General features: G+C 48.2%; 1 long non-coding RNA gene across 1 annotated transcript; it reads left to right on the forward strand.

Moving 5' to 3' along the window:
* The first annotated feature begins 229 nt into the window (after positions 1-229).
* Positions 230-7,999, forward strand: LOC133514196 (uncharacterized). The gene is made up of 4 exons (XR_009798742.1): positions 230-367; positions 465-511; positions 643-826; positions 6,477-7,999. It is a non-coding gene; the product is annotated as an uncharacterized LOC133514196 (long non-coding RNA).
* The last annotated feature ends 10,286 nt before the right edge of the window (positions 8,000-18,285 follow it).

Here is an 18,285-nt window from a genome sequence, read left to right on the forward strand (position 1 = left end):
AATATAAAGTTTAGAAAATGTGCAAATTATGACTATATTTCGATGTGAATACATTGCCCATCGGGGTTCATGTTGATCGGTTAGCACACCACTTCACAGTTCTGAGGAATCACCAATGACGTAGATAAAAAAACTAGACTAAGCACAGACCCCTTTCACGTGGTAATTCTTGTTCAATTTCCGGTCAGGGTAAACCATTGCTTTGGGTATTATTTCTCGTGAAATTTGACATCCTTTGATATCCTCTCAATTGTACATTGTGAAACATAATATTGCAATACGTTAGGTTTAGCTTTTTTGGTGTTAATATGGTTTCCTTAACCATAGCCATAACTCAAACCATAACCATAGAAGTAAGTTTTCACCGGTAAGTATGTTTCAGTTTAACCTTCATAATTAATTCTTATAATTATCCATCCATCCATCCATTTTAATTTCATTTCATTGCCGCTTATCCTCACAAGGGTCGCGGGTCATGTTGGAGCCTATCCCAGCTGTCAACGGGCAGGAGGTAGGATACACCCTGAACTGGTTGCCAGCTAATCGCAGGGCACATGACGACAGACAACAGTCGAACTCACAATCACACCTAGGGGCATTTTACAGTGTCCAATTAATGTTGCATGTTTTTTGGGATGTCAGAGGAAAGCGGAGTGCCCGGAGGAAACCCACATAGACACGGGGAGAACATGCAAACTTCACACTGGCGGGTCCGAGATCGAACCCGAGACCTCAGAACTGTGAGGCCAACGCTTTCCAGCTGACCCACCATGCCGCCTTCTTATAATTATGAATGCGGAAAATATATCACTACAGTATTACGAAGGTCTGTACATCCTATTACATATGTATGTGTCAATGTAGTTGTAAACCTTCCTGGGCATGCTGTAAAATGTTTAGATTATATTCATGTCCATAGGGACCCAAAACATCCCAAGTACAGTGAAGAAAATAAGTATTTGAACATCCTGCTATATTCTCCCACTTAGAAATCATGGAGGGGTCTGAAATTTTCATCGTAGGTACATGTCCACTGTGAGAGAGATAAACTCAAAAGAAAAATCCAGAAATCAGAATGTGTGATTTTTTTTGACAATTTATTTGTGTGATACAGCTGCAAATAAGTATTTGAACACCCATCTATCATCTAGAATTCTGACCTTCAAAGAACTGTTAGTCCGCCTTTAAAAGTCCCCCTCCACTCCATGTAATATCCTGAATGATGCACCTTGTGTGAGGTCGTTAGCTGCAGAAAGACACATGTCCACCCCATACAATCAGTAAGACTCAAACTTGTAACATGGCCAAGACCAAAGAGCTGTCAAAAGACACCAGTCACAAAATTATACAACTCCACACGGCTGGAAAGGGGTACGGAGAAATTGCCAAGCAGCTTAACGAATGAAGGTCCATTGTTGGAGCAATCATTAAAAAATGGAAGAAGGTAAACATGACGGTCAATCTCAATCGGAGTGGAGGCCCATGCAAGATATCACCTCGTGGGGTCTCACTGATCCTCAGAAAGGTTAGGAATCAGCCCAGGACTACACGACAGGACTTGGTCAATGACCTGAAAAAAAGCTGGGACCACCGTTTCCAAGGTGACTGTTGGTAATACAGTAAGACGCCATGGTTTGAAATCATGCATGGCACGGAAGGTTCCCCTGCTTAAACCATCACATCAAGGCCCGTCTTAAGTTTTCCAATGACTATTTCGATGATACAGAGGAGTCATGGGAGAAAGTTTTGTGGTCAGATGAGACCAAAATTGAGCTTTTTGGTCATAATTCCAAAAAAACGTGTTTGGAGGAAGACGAATGATGAGTTCCTACACATGGGACAGGACGACTGCACTGTATTAAGGAGAGGATGACCGCAGCCATGTATTGTGAGATTTTGGGGAACAACCTCTTTCCCTCAGAGCATTGAAGATGGGTGATGGCTGGGTCTTTCAACATGACAATCACATGAAGTACACAGACAGGAAAACCAACCCAAAACCACGGAGAGGCTCCGTAAAAAGCTTATCAAGGTTCTGGCGTGGCCTAGCCAGTCTTCAAAAACAGAGCTGAAGAGGAAAAATGTAGTTTCCTCCTGCTGTGGATCGGCAATAAAGGACAGGATGTCAGCAATACGTGGACACTGACCGGATACGAAGATAAGTTACTAAAAACCTATTAAAAGAAATTATCTCACTCCGAGAACAAACCCCATATTTGCTTGGTATAAGTTTCTCAACAAGGCGCAAGGTGACAGTGAGTCATTTGAGCACTTTGTGATAGAACTCAAACTGTTAAAGATGGTTAAAGACTGTAATGACACAAATGGCAATGAGATGGTCAGAGACCTCATAGTCTTCGCTCTATGGCTAGTGACAGCCATGAGGTTCGTGTTATCCACCGCAAACCTGGAAAGATAAGTTTCACTGCGGGTGCTAGTAGGCATATTGACAACCCAAAGACCTCCGTAAAGATATGTAACAAGTGTGGAGGATACCACAGTAAATAAGCAGAATGACCAGCAAAAAGTAAACAATGCCTGAAGTCTTGAAAATTCAACCACTATGCAAAAGTATGTAAAACCAAGTCGCACATCCCAGGTAAAAAGAGTGCACAGAGAAATCCACAGAGTTAAAAAACATGAGGGGGAAGATGACCCGGAGCTGTTTGTGGACACTACAGAGGGGGGTGATGAGGAAAGTGCATATGTAACCATTGGTTTAGGGTCACAGAAGAGAAAATTAACTTTTAAGTTAGATAACGGTGCACAAGTAAGCATCATAGCAGTAAATGACTTTAATGCCTTGATGCCTAACACACAATTGATGACTGCCGACCATAAGATTAAAGGTTATGGCAGACATGCACGGGAAGTGAATGGCTACCGTGAACTAATAAGCACATACAAAGTAAAATCAACAACAGAGAGGTTCTACATAGTGAACTGCAAAGTCTTGCCAATCCTGATCTTCAAAGCTTGCAAAGCCCTAGGCCTCATCAAAGTGGTGTATGCGATCAACTATGGAAAAGCAAAGACCATCCAGTGAGACCACATTCTTGATCAATATTCAGATATTTTCAAAGGCATTGGCACATTCCCAGGCAAATGCAGTTTTAGAATTGACCCTAACGTGGCACCAGTTGTTTACCCACTATGAAGAGTACCATTTGCCCTTAAAGAGTGTCTAAAGACCGCGTTAGACAACACATGTAAAGAGATGGTAAGATCTGGAAGGTGACGGAGCCGAGCAAGTGGGTTAATGCCCTGATTGTGTGTGAAAAGCCAAAGGCTCACAAACCTGGGGTGTGCCGAGAACCAAGACCATTAAACAAAGCCATAAAGGGTCCGTCACACCATGACGTTCTGGTCAACATCCTCTGAACATTTCAATCATTCTATTTTTCAGCGTTCTCAAACGCGGATGACACGTGGCGTGTGATTAACGTGTGTCTAACGCATGACTTAAAGTGTGTCTAACGCACGGAAAGTGTGTCTAACGCACGAAAAGCGTGTAACAGCGACCTAATAAGATACCCCTAAAAACAATTAGCGTGTGCAAACGCATCATTGGGCCTCAACGAGCGATTTGTCAATGTAAGACGAGTGTGTTGAGCGTGTGACCAATGGGTGAATAACGACAGAAAAGCGTTTTGCTGGCGTGGAATTTTTACAGTGGAACCGGCACTAAAACATTGGAAAGTTCATAGTCACTTCAGTTGTTGTGAATTAGAACTGTGAGCATCATGCCGCCGAGAAGAAAAAAAGTTAGGGCGCGGACTTCAGCAACTAGCGCTGTTAGTAAGAAAGCTAAGCCTCTTTCATCACGAGCAATGTGTTTGGAGGAAAAACAACAGCAGGAGGAAGAGCACGTCCGCGAAGTCATGCACCATGTGACACCCCCTGGGGACCCTTAACACCTTGCAAACCCCAGTGAGGACGGTCCGACAAAGAGACAAAAGAGAAAGGATTGGAGGATCCTGGACTGGGCTGTTGAGGATAGTCTGGTGGAGTTTTTCCGCGAAAACGAACTGCTGATTTATCCAGAAAGCAGCAGTTCTTCCATAGCAGGTGCTCTCTACTGTAGCTTAACATTAAATGGACCTTGCTTTTACAAAGCATCGGTTTATATACCCATATGCATGGAAGTTCGGAAAACGCTCGAATGGCGCTCAGTGGACACCAAACGACGTTCGTTTCACTTTGGTTACACGCTGTGTGCACTAGGGGATTGTTCACTGGGCGTTGACAGGTTGCCAGTGAGTCGTTCACAGCAAAGCAAACGATTAAGTAACAACCAAGTAAAGCTAGAGTTACGACTGACTAACGATAGGCAAACGTGTGCAACGCTTGGCGAACCTTAGTAAAACGTTCCACGGATGTTTTTGAACTTTCTGCAGAGTTTAAAATTAAACATTGATGAACGTTGGTCTCGGTGAGAACTTTTGTGCATGTTCAAAACTTTTTTTCTGGACCGGCGTTCTCCGCCGATTCCCTGCAATCATTGACGTTCACTGGCGTGGAAACAACGCTACTCTGGGGCTATCCCGGCGACCATTGGCGACTACCAACGTTTCCTCAAACGCTATAGAACGCTTGCCAGAACGTCATGGTGTGACGGGGCCATAATGAGGCCCCACTATCCCCTACCCACATTGGAGGATTTGACATCAGAGTTAGCAGGGGTAACGTATTTCAGCACCTTGCATGCAAGATCCTGTTATTGGGCCATCAAGTTAAGCCAGGAGTCCTCAATGCTCATTACATTTAACGTATTATATCCAAGCTAACAGTTCCTCAGGCTGCCCTTTGGGATCGTGTCTGCCCAAGACAAATTCCAAAGGAGGGTGGATGAGAAGTATGAAGGCCTGAGAGGAGTCGCATGCATTGTGGATGATATCGTTGTATTTGGAAGAACAAAGCAGGAACATGACACCAACCTCCGAGCCGTGGTTAACCGCACCAGAGAGAGAGAATTACGCCTAATCCTGGACATATGCCATTGAATAGTTTTTCAAGACCTTCAGTCTCAGTGGCGCAGCTGGTAAAGCGTTGGCCTCACAGTTCTGAGGTCCCGAGTTCAATCTCAGACCCGCCTGTGTGGCGTTTGCATGTTCTCCCCATGCCTGCATGGGTTTCCTCCGGGCACTCCGGTTTCCTCCCACATCCCAAAAACATGCACCTTTAATTGGATGCGCTAAATTGCCGCTAGGTGTGATTATGAGTGCAGCTGTTTGTCTCTGTATGCCGTGAGATTGGCTGGCAACCAGTTCAGGGTGTACCCCACCTCCTGCCCGTTGACAGTTGGGATAGGCTCCAGCGACCCTCGTGAAGATAAGCGGTGAAGAGGATGGATGGAACTTCAGTCTTTCTGCAAGCCATTTAATTGTTTCCACATCTTATTTTTTGTTCAAGGGAGCTGTAATGTTTTAAGCTACAGTTATTGTTTGATCTTTTATCTTGAAGATCCTTTCACAAACGAACACTGTAACCAGAGGTGCTTGATGCACTTATGCTGGAGTGAGGAATAAAGAAAGAAGCCACATATGAAACTCAAGAGCAAGTATCGTCCCATTATTCTTAGATTGAGCTATAGTACTTCTCGTATATAGCAACATCATTACACATTTATACTCTTGGGATACAAAACATCCCAAGTATTTAGATTTATCGCATCGTTTTCCAAAACAATGTATGTATGTTTACCATGCTTTTTACCTTGACCAGAAGTATGAGCGTATTGACAAAAGCGGTGTCCATAATGGATACAGAATTTGCAGTCTAGTTTTTAATTCTACGTCATTGGTTGGAGCCTATTGCAGCTGTCATCGAGCAGGAGGCGGGGCACACGCTGAACTAGTTTCCAGTCAAACACAGGGCACATGGAGAGACACTCACACTCACAATCTCACCTAGGGGCAATTTAGAGTCTCCAACTAATGCATGTTTTTGGGATGTGGGAGGAAACCGGATTGCCCAAAGAAAACCCACGCAGCGCAGGCAAAACATACGAATTCTACACAGGTGAGGCTGGGATTTGAACCCTGGTCTCCATTCATAACTATGAGGCCAAAAGCTCTTTAGCTGCCTCGCTTATGTGGAGTTTTTATGTTCTCTTCGTGCCTGCCTGGGTTTTCTTTGGGTACTCAAGTTTCTTCCCACATCCCATAAACATGCATGATAGGTTAAATGAAGACTCCAAATGGCCCAAAGGTGTGGATGTGAGTGGGAACATTGCTCTACCACTGTGGCGGCCTGTCATGGTCCTTCCAGTCCCAGCCCTGGCTGTGCAGGTCTCCTTCACACCAGTGTCACATTCCTGTCGAGACTGCGACCAGCCAGCGGCTGCTCCACGCTCCTGCTTCAACAGCGACTGGCCCACAGCCACCTCCCGCTTAGGCGGCAACCGGCACGCGGCCGTCCCACGCCCGTCTCGATGGTGACAGGTATTCTTCTGTTTCCCGTTCCTGTCTCAACAGGTATACGGCCGCCTCACGCCCCTGTCTCGATGGCTGCCAACTCCCTCTCCTGCTTCAATGGCGACCGGTTCGTGGGCGTCTGAGGGGCCATGCAACGACGGCCACCGATCTTCGGCTGCCCCCCGACCTAGCCCAAGCGGCAACTGATTCCCGACTGCCTCATGACCTAGCCTTGACAGCGACTGATCCCCGGTCTCCTCAGAACGAAGCCTCGGCCGCGACCGCCTCACGACCGAGCCTTGGCGGTGACCGACACACGGCTGTCTCCTGACCGAGCCTCGGTGGCGACCAATCCCCGGTTGTCTCACTACCACGTCCTTGGAGGTCTTCGTCCGGAGCAGTCACATGCTTCCGTCTTGTTCCTGCTTCACCGTTGGGTTCCTCCTCGAAGACGTCCACCCGAATCATCCCGTGGGGTCCCTGGTGCTTGGCGTCCGGGTCGACCTCCTGACCTACCCAACCGGACGCCTCGCTTTTGGGGGCCTGGATGGCCACCAGCCAGACTGGGGTTGGGGGGGGGGGTGGATGAGCTCAGTATTAAAAGGCCTATGGATGATATGTACCATATTTTCACGACTGTAAGAGGCAGATAAAAGTCTTTTCTCCCAAAATGGACAGCACACCTTATCTATGCACCAAGTTCCAATTTCTGTAAATATTTTTTGTGTGACTTCATTAATGTACAACCAAACATGCTGGTTACATAGATAGTATGCATGCAAACTGGGGTATGTGTAACATACAAGAGAAAAGAGAGTTGGTTATATTGTTGTTGTTTTTTTTTTTAATTAATTTCACCAAAATCCCTCAAATTGTGTTTTGGATTATCTTCACGATTGTAATTTTATTTCCAGTCTGGCTTTATACTTAAGATTTTCTTTATTTGCAAAGTCAGCACAGTCCCAGGATTGCTTTAGACCAGGGGTGCCCAAACTTTTTTTTACCACAAGATCTACTTTTCAAGCAGTCAGCCTCTCACGATCGACTGGGGGTGGGAGGTGTCGCGTTTGTAAGGGTGGGCGTGACATATATTTTTTTTTAATGACCAATAATGAAATACAATGACCAAAGCACAAAGATCTAGCCACTACAAAAATGCAATACATTTATTTTAAAGTGTTTTGAGGATTCTGATGGATTAATTGGATATAAAGTTTTTTCATATTTGCTTTCTTAGTTTTTAATGCTTCATTGCTTATGTGATGGGACGCAATCAAGAGGCCCATTGGGTGGCATGGAAACACCAGACAGTGATTCAGAAGACAACATAAAGACTGAGGATCTCAAGAGAATCGTGAAGACATTGCAAAGACTCACATGGACTATTTTTGTCACGGTTGCTTTGTTTGCCACATTTCCTTTGTTGTGATGCGGACCTCGCTAAGGAATAAAAAAGTGGAGATGTGATTAGAACGGGTTGGAGATTGTGAAAGAGACACATGTCACGTTCTCCTTGCAAGCCAGAAGTTCCTCTTGTCTTCCTTCCTTGAGAATTGTACTTTGTATGTCCTAGGCTCCTTAAACCTGACAGATTCTAAATGTGTAAATATGTTTGTGTGCCTTGCATAAGCGCATGAGGCAATATTGCACAGCATAACACAGTGAACCATAAACATTTTTTGTAACTATCATGATTACGAAACACCATAAGAATGAAAATGGACATATTGGCTGTGTCACTCACGTGAGTGGATTCATGCAACTGCAGTGAGAAACAGTTAGAAATGCCGATTTCCGTCCACACGCCAGCCATGGCTTCACAGCGCTGTGTAACTGCACTCCTTTACAGCTACAGAGATTTAATTGAAGATAATATTTCCACCTTATTTTTAAACGATTGGAACAATGAGCCAGCTATGCATCTCTGTCATGATCCTGCCGCTTCAGCATGAGCTGTGCAGGTGCCCGCGCGGCTGCGCTGATTGGGAGGCGCACACCTGCTCCTCATGCAGGCTGATCATCCCTTGTATAGATAGGACCCGGTGACGACTGGTCCTCCGCCAGTTCGTTGAGCTTTATGTCCCGTTCCAGCACCCTCGTATTCCTGACTGAACCTGTGTGTACCGACCTTCGTCCGTTCTCCGACCAACCCTGTAAGCCTGACTCCTTGACACTCCTGCCTGCGTTGATTGGTTCCCCGTGTACCGACTCCTGCCTGTCCGCTCATCTGTTGTCTTCGCCCGACGTCACAACTACCGCTGCTGCACCGGACTACCTGCTCGATCCCCGACCTCTGCGTACAATAAACGTGTCTCTTCTTGAACTACCTTGCCTCTTCCGAGTTCCTGCATTTGGGTCCTACCTCTCGTTCCGATGGGACGTGATAGAACGAACTGGCCAATACAGGACCCAGCAGGAAAGACCCGGCGTCGCCGGGACCGACGCAAGGTAGACCGTCTGTCGGAGGACCAAGCCTGCCCAATCCGGGTAGGCTCTCTGATGTCCTCCACTTCCGTGTCTTACGCTCCGCCAGCGAGGTATGAATACGTCCCGAACACGACCCGTCCGGCTCCTCATATTCTTCTGGACTCCGACTTTTCGGAATATGAGGAGGACCCCGATTTGTATGACCGGCTGCCGGAGTACGACTCCGATTATTCTGACTATGAATCTGCTCGTCCGATCTTTCATCCCAGTCAGTTTGTTTCACCTCCCCGCGTTTCCAGCACCCGAACGTCTTCACCCGGTAGTTTTAAGTACACCAATCCGTATGAGGGAACTCGCTTGGCCATCTACCCGGGACCTCCGCGTGGCAGCCAGAGGAGACGCCCCGGCCGGGCGCTCCCTGGTGTCTCTCGCTGCGCGGCAACGAAGACACCGTCCTCCCACTCCTCGCCGGCAACGGTGAGACCCGCAGACCCGCACCTGGTGGCGAAGCTTCCAGCCCAGAGGGAGGAGGAGTCGCCAAATCCCGAGGCGTTCTACCGTGAAATGCGGGCAGAGATAGAGCGGGAGAGCGCCGAATTGGCGGCTCTCACGGCCCAGGTCCGGCAAGGATTGGCGATCCAGCCGAGCTTCGCTGACGTCGCAACGGCGACGGACTCACTGGTGACTCAGGTTCACGTTGCCGTGGAAACCGACCCGCCCCCTTGCCAAGTGCACGCCACAGTGGGAACAGACTCGCCACCTCGCCAAGTGCACGTAGCTGTGGAGACTGACCCGCCTCCTCGCCATTCCCACGTCGAGGTTTTGGAGGTTCCGAGCAGAGCTCACGCGGCAGTTGGAACTGACCCGCTCCCGAGACACGCCCACGTGTCAGTTTCGACTGACTCTCCGCATACTCAGGTTCACGTTGCCCTGGAAACGGCTTCGCCACCGCGCCACGCCCATGTTGCCGTTTCAACGGATGCAGTGCAAGCTCACGTGGCAGTGGGGACCGACCCGACGCCGCCTCACGTTGCTGTCCAGGAGGTGGCGACGTCTCCACAGCCGCTTCTCGTCCGTGCTCTGGAGTGGCAGTGGCGAATGGCCCGCGGACGCTCCACACTCCTGCTCTGTCGGCGACCGGTCCGCGGTCGCTCCCCGTTCCTGCTCTGTCGGCGACGGGCACGTCCTCACGTTCCTGTCCAGGAGGCGGCGACGGGGTCGCTGCCTTCTCACGTTCCTGTCCAGGAGGTGGCGACGGGGTCGCTGCCTTCTCACGCTCCCGTCCAGGAGGAGGTGGAGTTGGTGATGCTGCTGCCGCCTTCTCACGTTCCTGTCCAGGAGGGGGGGGTACTGGCGCCGCCTTCTCAAGTTGCTGTCCAGGAGGGGGCGGCGATGGCGCCGCCTTCTCAAGTTGCTGTCCAGGAGGGGGCGGCGATGGCGCCGCCTTCTCAAGTTGCTGTCCAGGAGGGGGCGGCGATGGCGCCGCCTTCTCAAGTTGCTGTCCAGGAGGGGGCGGCGATGGCGCCGCCTTCTCAAGTTGCTGTCCAGGAGGGGGCGGCCATGGCGCCGCCTTCTCAAGTTGCTGTCCAGGAGGGGGCGGTACTGGCGCCGCCTTCTCACGTTGCTGTCCAGGAGAGGCCGGTTCTGGCGCCGCCTTCTCAAGTTGCTGTCCAGGAGGGGGCGGTACTGGCGCCGCCTTCTCACGTTGCTGTCCAGGAGGGGGCGGTACTGGCGCCGCCTTCTCACGTTGCTGTCCAGGAGGGGGCGGTACTGGCGCCGCCTTCTCACGTTGCTGTCCAGGAGGCGGCGGTACTGTCGCCGCCTTCTCACGTTGCTGTCCAGGAGGCGGCGGCGCTGGGGAGTTCTGTGGAGCCACCCAGGAGCTGGAGAGACTTCGGGGTGGCAGTCATGGCTCTGGTCCTGCTCTCCATCATCTTCTTCGCTCCTGAGTTCGCCCAGCCGCTTCAGGACCTGGCCTCGTTGGCGACCAATCCCTGGTCGTCTTGCAACGACGGCGTGGGAGGTTTTCGTCCGGAGCAGTGGCCTCCCACGTTCTGGTTCCTGCCTCGTCGTTTGGTTCCTCACAGAGGTCGTCCGCCCGAATCACCCCGTGGGGACTCTGGTGCTTGGCGTCCGGGTCGTCCTCCTGACCTGTCCGCCAGGCCACCAAACACGAGGCTGTTTGGTGGCCTGGATGGCCACCAGTCTGGGGTTCAGGGGGGGGGGGGGGCGTTATAGTTTGTGTCGTTATAGCAAATCCCATCCTGTTGCGGCTGTCTACCCCTTTGCTTGCTGATCCGTCAGCAAAAACAACCTCTCCAGTCGGGAGGGAGTGTCCATGAGGTCAGGTCGTGGTTTGGTGGAAATTTGGACATGGCTTCCACAGTCGTATGGAGGCCCTCTGCTGGTATGGACAAAAGTGTTGCTGAATTCAGTCCCCCACATCTTACAATTGTGATATGTCCCTGTGATAACAATGTCGCAGTGCAATGTTAATGTTGTGCTGGTGACAAAAATGTCATCTTTGTTTCCAGCAGAAGAACTGAAACTGCGTGTGGCACTTTCAGTGTTAACTGGTGGAAGAAGACTACTTCCGCAGATGCCTCAACAGCCAGAGCGGCGGCCAGCACTGCCTGAATGCACTTTGGAGTGGCTCGTGCTACAGAATCCAATTATTGCGAATAGAATGCAACTGGTCTCATTTTTCCTCCGTGTTTCTGCAGCAACACTGAGGTCATGAACCCGTCATTTGCAGTCACTGTCTGCTGAATTGGCCTGTCATAATTTGGTCGTGCTAGGACAGCTGAATCAATGAGTTCTCTCTTCACAAGATCAAAAGTTTTGTCGGCTTCAGGCGTCCATGCAATTTTGTCTTGTAATGTCATTGGCTTATCATAAATTATGTTCAGCAATGGTCGCAATCCAGGTACGACAATAATTGCAAAGACCCAAAAATGACTGCTTTATTTTTGTTACAGGCTTTAGAGCCCTGGCGATGGCTTGTTTCTGTTTGTCACTGACAATGTGTCCTCGCTCAGTCAAAATGTGTCCTAGATAGGTCACTTCTTGTTTCCATAATTGCATTTTGTCTTTTGAAACTTTGTTTCCTGTGTCATACAAATATTGCAGTAACGCTAATGTATCGATTTTGCATTGAAAATGTCATCCACATATACCAAAATTTAGCTTTTGTGTGGGGAATTAAATGAGGCCAAACACCTTGTGATTGCTTCTGGGAAAATTGTTGGGGAGTCACAAAATCCCTGGGATAACCTTGTAAACGTTAATTTCTCACCTTTGAAAAAAAAACAAAACGTGAACCAGTATTGCCTGTCAGGGTTGGACAGGGATACTCCAAAAGGCATTACTCAGGTCCACCCCCAAAAACCACCTGGTTCCGGGTTGTCATGAGTTCAAAAGAATGTGTGGATTAGGAACATTTGGCGCATGCGATTGTACTGCTTGGTTTACTGCAATTAAATCCTGAATTAATCTCCATTTGTTAGTTTGTGCTTTTCGGACTGGGAAGATAGGCATATTACATGGCGAGTCTAGGCACGCACGTGAAATTCCTGCCTTTTTAAATTCAGCAACTACGGGTTGGATACCTATTTCAGCGTCTTTTTTCAGCAGGTATTGTCGAATTATCGGTCGATGTTCCGTTTTTCCCTGTATTAATTAGTGGTGGTGTGTTTGTCATGAGTCCGACATCAGCGGGTCCAGTGCTCCACAGCCCGGATGGGAGATGACAAATGGCATCTTCCTCAACAGGGGTGAGCATATAAACTTCGGCTAATCAGCTGTAGTGGACTCGTGCAAACGTATCAAAATTCCATCGAACACCCAATCGGAACCATCCTGATTCTGTTTCTTCAACGTCGTTGAGATTTGGTGATGGGACCCAAATTTCGTGTGGAATTGTTCCAGCGAAATTGTTCGTGTCTCTCCAGTCACATTGTTTTGGCTTCGCGAGTGAAATGTGTGGATGCTGCCCTGGAGAGTGCAGCGCTTTCACTTCCGCGGTGAGTCTGACAGTCGCAAAACACCACTTCCCTTTCCAATAAATGTAATTGACCTGCACTTCTTGTTCAGCCAATTCCAAAAACAATTTGGTGTAATCTAGATCAGTGCCCGGGATTCTTTGGACCTAATGGTGACATGTAAATTATTTCGGTACTGCATGTCGGACCCTACCGTAAAATACTTTGAGTAAATTTTAAACGCCACATTCCTCTTCAGGTTAATCCAGCGAACCAATAATAATGTGCCCCATTTTCTTGAATTTTGATTTTAGCTTCCATTCGCCGCTGTTTATTAATTATGATGCTAATCTCTAATTGTGTCAATGCATCGCGACCTAATCAATTGAGCGGGCACCATTGCTGTAGAACTGCTTCCACATTCGCGTTTGTATTTATTTATTTATTTATTTTTCATCGTGACTGCGCAACTCGATAGTATTGGACAAAACTAAGGGTTGGACTAAACCCTGAGCTCCGCGCATGTAAACCGTTTTCTTTGTAATCAATTTCAGGTTAACAACATTTTTCCTCGGAAAAGTGGACAGTTGGAATTTTTGGTCGACATTGCCACCATTTCTGACGGTCTTATTTCTTATGAGTGTCTAGATATGGTTCCTCAGTTTTGAGAAAAATTCAGAGTGCCTGACTTCGGGTTGAATACCAACCTTCTACTCCCAATTCGGACCGGGTATTACCTGGGTGTTTTTAGTCACGACCCTCAGTCAGTTTTAGATTTCTCAAACTTTGGACATTCACTCTCACAGACTGATCAATTTCTGTGTCCTGAAACTAAAAGTTTTCTACTTTTCCAAGTGTTGTACAAACACTGACACGTGAAAAATAGTAAATATATGAGTGTTTCGACTAGATATTCAGTACTATTTTTCCAAGTGTTACAAAACCACTGACCCGTGAAAAATAGGAAATATACTAGTCTTTCGACTAGTTACTCCTCACTATTTTTCCAAGTGTGACAAAAACACTGACCTGTGACAATCTCTCTTGGTTGAGACACATGCAATTCATAGGATCTTTGCGTTTTCCCGGCGGAGGATGTCCGAGGGCTGGCGTAGTGGAAAGGAGGATTTTATGGGTCTCCTGGAGACTCAGACGGTGCACCGATTTCAGTCGTCGTCGATCATCGCCGAAAATTGTTGAAAATCGTTGTCATCCGGCTCGAAGGACCAAGTTTTATAATGTCAGAGATGTTCCTAGAAAAACTGCTAAGACAAGCCTGAGGACTGTAGAGAGTCAACTCAAACCAACTAAGATTGTCTTTCTTGTGAGGGACAGATAGGGGAAAACATTGGGTGAGTGCGCTCCCTCAGACTGCCAAAGTGGTAGTCCCTGTTTGGTCTTTTTATTGCTTTCTCAGGTCAAAGGGTTACTTGGTTACACAGTGAAAATGCTGACACAGATGGCTACACCAACAGCACATAAACACTAAGGTACATGTTTAATCAAGGCTGCAAGAGTGTCCTAATAAACCAAGAGAAAAAGCAGGGCATTGTTTAAAGACCCATTTATGGCAATTGGGGGTATCATCTTGTGGTAGAAAGGCGTTTTCTCCTCCCAGCGTTGAGGAATATATGCTTAAGATCAGAAGGGAAACATGCTGAGGTCAGGATGGAGACATCGTTTCCCAGTGTTCAGGAGTATCAGCTTGAGGTCGACAGGGGGGCATTGCCACCCAGGTGTCACTGGGTCACACTTCAAGACACGCACGCAGCTCACAAAGAGAACAATTCAGACTAAGACTAACAGAAACAAACACATGATAAAACAATCCTAACAGCAACTATAGTAGTAATTATATACTTGTATCATGATAACTAACAGTAATAAATTCCTTATCACCCGTAATAGACCAGTGGAATGACAATTGGGCAAAGGGAGCAGGATAAAGTGACAAATCGTGCGATTGTCGACAGAATATATTACTAAGATGATAGATAGATAGATAGATAGATAGATAGATAGATAGATATAGATAGATAGATAGATAGATAGATAGATAGATAGATAGATAGATAGATAGATAGATAGATAGATAGATAGATTTTGATATACAGTACACACACACACATACTGTATATACAAGCGGCACGGTGGCTCAGCTGGAAAGCGTTGGCCTCACAGTTCTTAGGACATGGGTTCAATCCCAGCCCTCCCTGTGTGGTGTTTGTATGTTCTCCCTGTGTCTGCGTGGGTTTTCTTGGGGTACTCCGGTTTCCTCCCTCCTTACATTACCTCATTACAACATTAATTGGACACTACAAATTGCTCCTAGGTGTTAATATCTGTTCGATTGTTTGCCTCTGTGTGCTGACAACCAATTCAGGGTGTACCCTGCCTCCTGCCAGTTCACAGCTGGGGCAGGCTCCGGCACTCCCCGTGTGTCTTGTGAGGATTAGCAGCTAAGAAAATAGTTGGATGGAATACTGATTGGACCAGCAGGATGTGAGTGTGTGTCCCAACAATGGCACAAGGCAGTAAATGGTAGGTTCGCTGAAGGCGGCGGTGCAACCATTGCCACCTCCTCCTGGACGGGAATGTGAGAAGGCGGCGGCGCAACCATCGCCACCTCCTCCTGCACGGGTACGTGAGAAGGCAGCAGCACAACCATTGCCACCTCCTCCAGGAAAGAAACGTATGGGCGTGCCAGTCGTCGTCAGAGCAGGTACGGGGAGCGACCGCGGACCGGGCACCACTGGTACTACTGGACACGGACGAGAAGCGGCTGCGGAGGCATCGCCACCTCCTGGACAGCAACGTGAGGCGGCGGCGGATCGGTCTCCACTGCCACGTGAGCTCTGCTCGGAACAGCCAAAACTGCGACGTGGGAATGGAGAGGAGGCAGATCCGTTCCCACAGCGACGTGGGAATGGCGAGGAGGCGGATCCATTCCCACAGCGACGTGGGAATGGCGAGGAAGCAGATCCGTTCCTACTGTAACGTTTGCTTGGCAAGGTGGCGGATCCGTTCCCACTGAAACGTTCGCTTGGAAAGGTGGCGGATCTGTTCCCACTGCAGCATGAATCTGCGTCACCAGCGAGTCAGTAGTAGTCGCGACGTCAGCGTAGCTTGGCTGGTTCTTCAATCCTTGCTGAACCTGGGCCGTGAGACCCGCCAATTCGGCGCTCTCCCGCTCTATCTCCGCCCGCATCTCGCGGCAGAACACCTCGTGATTTGGCGGCTCCTCCTCCCCCTGGGCTGGAAGCTTCGGCACCAGCTGCAGGTCTGACGGTTTCACCGTTGCCAGCGAGGAGTGGGAGGACGAGGACGGCGTCTTTGTTGACGCGCAGCGGGAGGCACATGGGAGCGCCCGGCCTGGGCGTCTCCTCTGGCCGCCACGCAGAGGTCCCGGGTAGACGGCCGAGCGGGTTCCCACAAACGGATTTATGTACTTGGACCTACCGGATGAAGATGCTCGGGTGCTGAAAACGCGGGGAGGTGAAGCGAACTGACTGGGATGAAATATTGGGCAAAGAGATTCATAATCAAAATAATCTGAGTCGTCGTCAGGCAGCCGGTCATACAAATCAAGGTCCTCATCATAGTCCGAAAAATCAGAATCCAGAAGAATATGCGGTGCTGGACGGGTCGTTGTCGGGACGTAATCATAGCTCGCCGGCGGAGCGTATGACACAGAAGTGGAGGACGTCATGGAGCCTACCTGAATCGGACAGGCTCGGTCCTCCTTGCGTCGGTCCCGGCCTTTCCTGCTGGGTCCTGTTTTGGCCAGATCGTTCTGTCAAGACCCATCGGAACGGAGGGTGGACCCAAATGTAGGAGTACGCGGGAGACGCAGATGTAATTCAGGAAAAACGTTTATTATTCAATGGTCGGGGATCGGGCAGGCAGTCAGGTGCAGCAGCGGTAGTTGGGACGTCTGGCGTAGAGAGCAGGTCAGTGGGCAGGCAGGAGTCGGTACATGGGAGAACGATCAAAGCAGGCAGGAGTATCAAGGGAGTCAGCCTTACAGGGTCGGTCGGCGAACAGGCGAAGGTCGGTACACGGGTTGACGATCAGGGATATGAGAGTGCTGGAACGGGGCATGAACCTCAACGATCTAACCTGTGTATGGTCAAGATATTCCATCTTGCTTATAAGTCAGACCCAGGGGGTGGAAACATAACCAAGATTTATAGAATATTACAGGAGTTAGACGGTGATGATTCCATATTTATATAAAAGAGAAATCGGAAAAGCTGCTTCTTATGGAGTCACCCATTGGTTTTCCTGGCTGTGTGCTTCGAAGCATTGTCATGTTAAAAGACCCCGCCACGACCCATCTTCATGGGGAGGTTGTTCCCCAAAATAAGACAATCCATGGCCTCAGTCATCCTCATCTAAATACAGTGCAGTCGTCCTGTCTCATGTGCAGAAAAACACCCCCAAACCATGATGCTACCACCCCCATGCTTCACAGTAAGGATGGTGTTCTTGGGATGGAATTCATCATTCGTCTTCCTCCAAACACGATTAGTGGAATTATGACCAAAATGGAACAGCTCTTTTCAGGTCATTGACAAAGTCCTGTCGTGTAGTCCTGGGCTGATTCCTCACGTTTCTAAGGATCATTGAGACCACGCAAGGTAATATCTTGCACCACACCGATTGAGATTGACCGTCATGTTTAGCTTTCATTTTCTAATAATTGCTCCAGCAGTGGACCTTTTTTCACTAAGCTGCTTGGCAATTTCTCCGTAGTCCTTTCCAGCCGTGTGGAGTTGTCCAATTTTGTCTCTGGTGTCTTTGGACAGCTCTTTGGTCTTGGCCATGTTACAAGTTTGAGTCTTACTGTTTGTATGGAGTGGAGAGGTGTCTTTATGCAGCGTACGACCTCACACAAGTGCATCTGATTCAGGATAATACATGGAGTGGAGGTGGACTAATAGATCTTTGAGGGTCAGAATTCTACCTGATAGGTGTTCAAATACTTATTTGCAGCTGAATCACACAAATAAATCGTTAAAAAAATCATACATTGGGATTTTGGGATTTTCTTTTTAGATTACCTCTCTCACAGTGGACATGCACCTACGATGAAAATTTCAGACCCCTCCATGATTTCTAAGTGGGAGAACATGCGATATAGCAGGGTGTTCAAATACTTACTTTATTCACTGTATATAGTGCCAAAATACACTACATGAGCGTTGTAGATAACGATATGAAAGTGTTTGTCTCAATACTCAAGGGCTTTATTTCTTCAACAATCCAGAATCACGCTTGACGTTGATACGTGTAAAAACATTACATATAACATAGAACAGTTGAATATCCTTGATGCCCCCCCAAGCCTTTGGATGGTGTCTGATAAGCATATGATAAACGCAAAATTCAAAGGCTGAGTACTAAGATGGTCTGCATTTGGTGGAGGTGATAGAAAGACTAACATGGACAATTATTGCAAA

Source organism: Syngnathoides biaculeatus, chromosome 16 (assembly GCF_019802595.1).
Source record: "Syngnathoides biaculeatus isolate LvHL_M chromosome 16, ASM1980259v1, whole genome shotgun sequence".
NCBI classification, from domain to species: domain Eukaryota; kingdom Metazoa; phylum Chordata; class Actinopteri; order Syngnathiformes; family Syngnathidae; genus Syngnathoides; species Syngnathoides biaculeatus.